The sequence below is a fragment of the Gorilla gorilla genome, chromosome 1, assembly GCF_029281585.2.
Source record: "Gorilla gorilla gorilla isolate KB3781 chromosome 1, NHGRI_mGorGor1-v2.1_pri, whole genome shotgun sequence".
In the NCBI taxonomy this organism is placed as follows: domain Eukaryota; kingdom Metazoa; phylum Chordata; class Mammalia; order Primates; family Hominidae; genus Gorilla; species Gorilla gorilla.
In genome coordinates, this window is record NC_073224.2 from 39,834,290 (window position 1) to 39,842,330 (window position 8,041).

Here is an 8,041-nt window from a genome sequence, read left to right on the forward strand (position 1 = left end):
GTCAGGAGTTCGAGAACAGCCTGGCCAACATGATGAAACCCCATCTCTACTAAAAATACAAAAAATTAGCCGGGCGTGGTGGCAGGTGCCTTTAATCCCAGCTACTTGGAAGGCTGAGGCTGGAGAATCGCTTGAACTCAAGAGGAGAAGTTTTCAATGAGCTGAGATGACACCACTGCACTCCACCCTGGGCGACAGAGCGAGACTCCATCTCAAAACAACAACAACAACGACAACAAAAAGTTAAATAAAACATGTTTTATCCTCTACCTTGATACAGTTATCTTTGTAACAACAAAAATTTTAAATATGTATAAAGCTCCGACTTTTATATGACTGCATGTCAACAAACTATTAAAGACATCTGAATTTTATTATTTTATTTATTTATTTTTATTATTATTTTTTTGAGACACAGTCTCACTGTGTCACCCAGGCTGGAGTGCAATAGCATGATCTCAGCTCACTGCAACCTCCGCCTCCCAGGCTCAAGCGATTCTCCTCCCTCAGTCTCCCATGCCCAGATAATTTTTGTATTTTTAGGGGTTTCACTATGTTGGCCAGGCTGGTTTCGAACCCCTGGGCTCAAGCAATCCACTGAGCTTGGCCTCCCAAAGTGCTGGGATTATAGGCGTGAGCCTCATGCCCGGCCTCGATTTTATGATTATAGGACATGTCTGGTCTGCTGATGGGCTGGCAAGACCTAGCTGAGTAACAAAATAAAGACGTACATAATTCATATGTTATCACAGCCTTTGTTCCATAAAACTAATTTACTTGCCTTGATTTTAGCAACATTATTAATTATATTATTGTAATAAAGTATTCACTTAATTTTCTTTTCCTTTACAGCAATGATATAAACAATTAAATAACGAAAGCGTAATCTGTCATGAGATTAGAGTTTTTTAAAAAAGGCAAATATAGCCGGGTGCGGTGGCTCACGCCTCTAATCCCAGCACTTTGGGAGGCCGAGGGGGGTGAATCATCTGAGGTCACGGACGAACACGGAGAAACCCCATCTCTACTAAAAATACAAAATTAGCTGGGCGTGGTGGCATATACCTGTAATCCCACCTACTCAGGAGGCTGAGGCAGGAGAATCACTTGAACCCAGGAGGCGGAGGTTGCGGTGAGGTGAGATCTCACCATTGTACTCTAGCCTGGGCAACAAGAGCAAAACTCTGTCTCAAAAAAAAAAAAAGAAAAAAGCAAATATATTCAAAGTACACAAAATTTTAATATATTTTCACAAAAATATAAAGAAATGTAAAAAATTAAATGTTTTTGAATTTCTTCTAAAATATTTAAGTTTTTCTATTAAAAGTAAAAGCCAAATTATGTTATAACTAGTGAATATGAACATTTTAGACCAAAATTATTCAAAAAAAGATGAAATTTTTCATTTGTTTATTGAAAATGTAATTAAATCTTATTATATCTTTTTATTAAAAAAAGCTATTTGGGCCGGGAGCACTAGCTCACACCTGTAATCCCAGCACTTTTGGATGCCAAGGAGGGCAGATCATGAGGTCAGGAGATCAAGACCATCCTGGCTAACACGGTGAAACCCCGTCTCTGCTAAAAATACAAAACAAAATTAGCTGGGAGTTGTGGCGGGCACCTGTAGTCCCAGCTACTTGGGAGCCTGGGGCAGGAGAATGGCATGAACCTGGGAGGCAGAGCTTGCAGTGAGCTGAGATGGCACCACTGTACTCCAGCCTGGGTGACAGAGCGAGACTTCGTCTCAAAAAAAAAAAAAAAAAAGAAAGCTATTTACAATTTTAGTGTTCCAATCCCAACTAATTAATGTAATATAAAAAGTTGATATCATTTCACACAAGTTGCATCTAGATCCACACACTGGTTATCCTCAGTATTCACAGATTCCATATTTATGAATTATCTTCCTTGATAAAATTTCTTTGCCACCTCATAATCAACACTCAGTGCTTTGGAGGTCATTTGCTGGCATGTGCAGAGCAGTGAAAAAGGTGTCACCCTACCGAACATTCCTAAGCTGAGGTCAAACAACGTGACACTCTGCCTTCCTGCTTCAGCTCTCCTACGTAAAGTGTCCTTTCCTCAGTCTATTTAGTGTCATGATTTTTAAATTTTTGTATTTTTTCACTGACTCACTGTTTGAAATGGCTCCCAAATGTGGTGCTGAAGTGCTATCTAGTGTCATTAAGTGCAAGGGGCTTTCATGTGCTTTACTGAGAGAATACAGGCTATTAGATATGCTTCGTTCAGGCACGAGTTACAGTACTATTGGCTGTGAACTCACTGTTAATGAATTGACTATATATATTTTTTATTTATTTGTTTTAAGTTTTATTTTATTTATTTTTTAAAGATAAGGTCTTCCTCTGTCCCCCAGGCTGGGGTGCAGTGACAAGACATGGCTTGCTGCAGCCTTGACCTCCTAGGCTCAAGTGATCCTCCTGCCTTAGCCTCCGGAGAAGCTGGGACTGCAGGTGCACACTACCAAGCCTGGCTAATTTTAGATTATTTTTTTTTTAAGAGACAGGGTATCCCTATGTTGCCCAGCCTGCTCTCAAACTCCTGGCCTCAAGCATTCCTCTCACCTCAGCCTCCTAAAGTGTTGGGATTACAAGTGTGAGCCACTTGTGCCTGACCTATTTCATTTTTAATTGACACATAATTGTACGTATTTATGAGGCACAATGTGATGTTTCAATACATATACACATTGTGTAATCACCATATCAGGCTAAATAGCAAACCCAGCACTTCAAACATTTATCATTTATTTGTGGTGAGAATATTGAAATTCTTCTCTTCTACTTGTTTTAAAATATACAATATACTAATATATATTTACTAATATAAATATGCTAATATATATTTATTATACATATAAATGTATATATAATATATACATATATATACTAATATATATATACATAACACATAAAGTGAGGTTATGTATTGATTAGTTGATGAAATGTGACCAGATGCTCACAGGAACCTATCCCTGTATTTCCCTTAGGAGCAATGGTTCATTATTTGCTAATTCAGTGTTCTTGGTGGCTTTTTTTTTAGAACATAACTACCTCTAATAATGAGAATTGATGGTATGTACAAATTGAAGAGTGATGTTTAATACTGAAGAACAATCCAAGGCTGACAGAGGCCCTCCCTGGTGCAGCAGTGGCAAGTACTGCACCAGGGAGGGCCTCTGGAGCCACATATGGGAATCCAAGGAGAAGTAAGAAAATGGATGTTTGACAGTACTGGGGAATGGTGCTTCATTGTACAAGAATCCATTGCATTCACACTGAGAATAAGAACTTGTTAACTGATTTGTCTTTCATCTAACTTCTTCCACTACTCAGATCTCCCTGCACCCCAAAACAGTGTCCATCCCAGTTTGGGCAGTGATACAACCAACAAACCATGGCTTTCAGATATAGTCACTTTTTTGTTTTGAAAATATAGGGCAAGAGATATGGAGAAGCATTTCTCTGGGGCCTGAATAGTGTTAGTCAATAGAGCAGATGTTTTAGGGCTACGAGTTGGGCTATGCCAGCATTGAGCACCAAATACCAGTGACCAAGCCTTCTTTGTGTTATTTGACATGTGTATTTTGGTGTGCATATGTTTAATATATAGAACCCTCCAAAGCACAGGCCCAGGGTGGAATAGAGCACTGTCTAAGAGTTGTGCTCCACGGCAGCCTGCAGCTCAGCAATCTTGAGCTCCGCCTGGGAGGCCTCCAAACCAAATCCTCTAGTAATATGGTTCTTCCTCTGCTCTTATCATAACCTAACTCTATCATCACTGAAGTTCCAGTAGGATTTTGAAACATTGTGTGTGCTTTTCCAGAATAGTGTGTTTGTGTTAAATTGTTATTGCATGCTAGGTGCGGTGGCTCACGCCTGTAAAACCAGCACTTTGGGAGGCAGAGGCTGGCAGATCACTTGAGTCCAGGAATTTGAGACCAGCCTGAGCAACATGGCCAAACCCCACCTCTACAAAAAAAATACAAAAATTAGCTGGGTAGGGTAGTGCATGCCTGTAGTCCCCGCTACTCAGGAGGCTGAGCAGGGAGGATCACTTGAGGCCAGGAGGCAGAGGTTGCAGTGAACTGAGATTGCATCACTGCACTTCAGCCTGGGCAGCAGAATGAGACCCTGTCTCAAAAAGAAGAAAAAAAAAATGTTGTTGCAGTCCTCTTTTCATAAGAGAAAGTTTGCTTATTGTTTTGGAGGAAGGACGACAGATAGTTCTATTTGGTCACCCAATCATTATATTAAAAAACCCACAGTATTTTAAAAATTATTATCATAAAATGTACTTTGTTTGGCATGCAATCTTTTGCATGGCCTCTTTGCTCCAGATTCTAAATCAGGATTGTTAGGCAATCCCAAATTTTTTTCCAGGAGTTGTTACTCTGCCAGTCTATAACATTTCCCTCATTCTTCCAACTTCTTTTCCCTTGTTTTTTTCTTCCCTTAGGGGTTAGTGTCCAAGACTGCCGTTGCCAGCTACGTGACCTTGGGAAAGTCCCTCAGTGCCTCCATTTCCCTGTTGACAGACAGGGCATGACTGTGCCGAGCACATGGAATTGTTGTGACAGCAAATGAAATCATCTCTGCGATCGATGTGTGGGAGGCTGAGCTGAGTGCTGGGCAAGTGCTCACCGCACATTCCTGGTCATTGTTGTTGTTATCGTGGCAGGAGGATTTCATTGAGTTTGGAGCCCTTCCCAGGGTAACAAAGCAAGGAGTCATTTAAGATTAATGTTGCTCTTTTATGATCTAGATAGGCCCTTGGGCAGAGCAAGAAGAAACCAAAGCTGCTTCTCACCAGCCATGTGGGCTCACTGGCTAGGAGAGCTGATTGGGCTCCTTTTTAAACTTGGAAAATAATTCCTCTTTAAATATGGTTTTGAACAATAAAAATGAAACATATGTACCTGTAAAAAATGAACATGCGTCTTACTCCAAAAGCTTCTCTAGATTTCATGGATGGGAACACTAACAGGGAAATCCCAATCCTGCTCTCCCCGAAGCTGGGCAGCTTCCCTTGCTCCCTTGCTGGAACTGAGGGAAGCCTCATGGTGCAGCTACAAAGATGGGGTACTGGGGACCCAGTGACTGCTCAGATCTGGGCGCTGATCTGATGTGTGTTGGGGGCAGGGTGGGAAGCCAGGTAGATTCCATTCAGGGATGGGGCAGTGAGGATGAAGATCTAGTGGGTGAAACGGGATGAAGGGGCCTGTAGGGAAAGGAGCAGGAATCGGGGACAGGAGTGAGGGCAGGGATTGATTGGAAAGGTATCTGGGAACTCATGTAATTGACAAGGAGCTGGGGAACCGGGCTCCAACAGAACCCAATTAGACATGGGCTAGACAAGACCCCCTCTCAGGAGCCACCTGCATAGGCCACTGCTGTAATCATCACGACTGCACATTCATTCCTGCTCCCCTGTCCCCGGATGTGCTCACCTCTGTCCTACTGGATGCTGTGGCCCTGGACACATCCACCGCACCACTAGACTGCAGGTCCCACTGCAGCTGCTGCTAATTGTCTCTAACTGGCTCTGCGTCCTAGTGTCCCTCCTTTCAGGTTCGAAGTCCTGAGTGACACACTTCCTCTACTCGCAGAAAGGGAGGAGTGTCTTCCCTCCCACCTGTCCTGTCTAGGAGGGGTTCTTGGCAGCTGGGTAACCAAGAATGACATGTGTTCACTCTCAGGCCCTTAAGAGCAGTACAAATGGACCGACTCAATTAGATGAGCACAGCTCAATGAAAAATCACCGTCAGAAGGTCGAAGGGAATCAATAAATCTTGGTAGGGGACAGGGGCTAGAGACCTGGATGGCACATGTTGGCTGAGTCCATCTGCCTGCCCGATTTTATCAAAGATTTACGGAGCTCCTACTCCCTATCAGGCGCTGAGTTCATCTCAAGGAATGTATCACAGCTTCTGTGCTCAAAAAGCTTGCATTTGGAGGGGGAGAGAAATAAACAGTCACTTTCGGCCCGGCACAGAGGCTCACACCTATAATCTCAGCACTTTGGGAGGCCAAGGTGGGAGAACCACTTGAGACCAGGAAATCGAGACCAGCCAAGCCAACATGGTGCCCATTTTTATAAAAAAAATAAAAATAAAAATTAGCTGGGTGTGGTGGTAGCACACTTATAGTCCCAGCTACTCAGGAGTCTGAGTTGGGAGGATCACTTGAACCAAGGAGGTCAAGGTTGCAGTGAGCCAAGATCATGCTACTGCACTACAGCCTGGGTGACAGAGCAAGACTCTGTCTCAAGAAATAAAATGAAAAACAAAAAACAGCCACTTTTCAAACTGTGAGATGCATGCAACGAGAGAGGCAAGTGCGGGGAGAAGGGGCTCCTGTCACCCGCCTCATGGATGGGGGTGAGGGGCAGAGTTCTAAGCCAAGCCTGCAATGGCCCTGGGGCAGGAGAGAAGGATGTTGAGGCAAAAGGATCTGCCTGTTCTGGATTCACAGGGAAGTGATCTCCTGTACTAACTCCTGTCTATGGGCGGTAGCTGCTTCTAACATTCTGATGAGAAGAAATTTTAGACTAAATCCCATTGCAATGGAAAATGGTGCTGTACTGAACTAATGGCATCTGTTATACACAAGGGAGTGGGGACTGGCAGGACATACTGCATGGGCTCATCATGCCAGCCCTAGAGGTGAGGAGGGTCACCAGAGGAGACATAGTTACTCAGATAGCAGGTGCTCACAGCAACAACCACATCTGAGAGCTGTATTTATCAGCCCTATCTGACCTAAAGTCCCTTCTCTCTAAAAAATAGTTTGTATCTCCTGAAATGGAATTAGTGCATAATATAACCTACAGGCATCCATATTTTCCACAAAGAAAAAGAAAAAAGAAGCACTATGAGAGTCTAACTAGGTCATAGAGGTCACAGAGGAAGAAGGAAAGGAACATATTTGTAACAAAATGATGTGTATTTTCATATGTAAATGTTTGAGTACAGCTACTCCAGAAGACAACATAAGGGGTGAGATGTTCACATCCATACTCAGAATCCCCAGAAGCATGACTGTGACAAGTGCAGGCCAGTATAGGGAGGTGGATCCCAAGTAGCCTTGGCCATAGTTCATGTGATTTTCTGATGGAATGGGAATGACTCTTGGTAAAGTCTGGAATAAAGTAAAGCCCATCTTCCCTGGAAAACATTGTCTATATTTGTGAAAAAAAGCACACTGGGTCTATATGTAAAACAGAGCCAGGGGCTAGCCTCAGTTAATTATAGCAATCAAATGGATCAGCTGCCTTTCTGGAGGTGATGACCCACCCACAAAAACATGCCCCTTGCAAAAGATCTCCTGCATCCCTTTCCAGAAGAGAAGAGGAAACAGAAGAAGTGCCTGGTGCGGAGCCCCAGTTCCCACTTCATGATGTGAAACGCCCAGAATGCTATAAAATCACATTTGTTAGCCATGCACAAACAGTAGTTTTGTGTGATGGCTTCTCTACCGTCCTCTGCCAGCCCACAGGAGGAGAAGCAAGACTTCCAGAAGCCTGATCCCTCAGGAGGAAGCAGCACTGGATGCACTCTGCCTCAAGATGAGTGGGAAAACATCCCCATAAACACATTTCCCATTAAAACAAAACAAAACCGGCTGCCTTGAGTCCTTCAGGCATAACTTTGTATTAGTTTCCTGTGGTTGCTATAACAAATTACAACAAGTTTAGTGGCTTAAAACCACATAGATTTATTCCCAGACAGTTCTAGAGGTCAGAAGTCCAAATCCAGTTTCTGTGCTAAAGTCAAGGTGTTGCCACGGCTGGTCCCTCACAGAGGCTCTGAGGAGAGAGGCCTATTTCTTACCTTATTCAACTTCTAGTGGCTACCTGCGTTTCTTGGCTTGTGGCCCCTTCCTCCATCTTCAAAGTACATCACTCCAATCTCTGTTTCTGTCATGATATCACTTTCTCCTCTGACTCTGATTTCTCCTGTGTCCCTTCTTTGAGGAGTGCTGTGATTACATCAGGCCCAAACAGATAATCCAGGACA

The 8,041-nt window shown here is 43.3% G+C and overlaps 1 pseudogene; it reads left to right on the forward strand.

Annotated features, from left to right (window-relative positions):
- The first annotated feature begins 7,322 nt into the window (after window positions 1-7,322).
- LOC115931089 (small ribosomal subunit protein eS27-like) lies at window positions 7,323-7,594 on the forward strand (annotated as a pseudogene).
- Window positions 7,595-8,041: the final 447 nt, after the last annotated feature.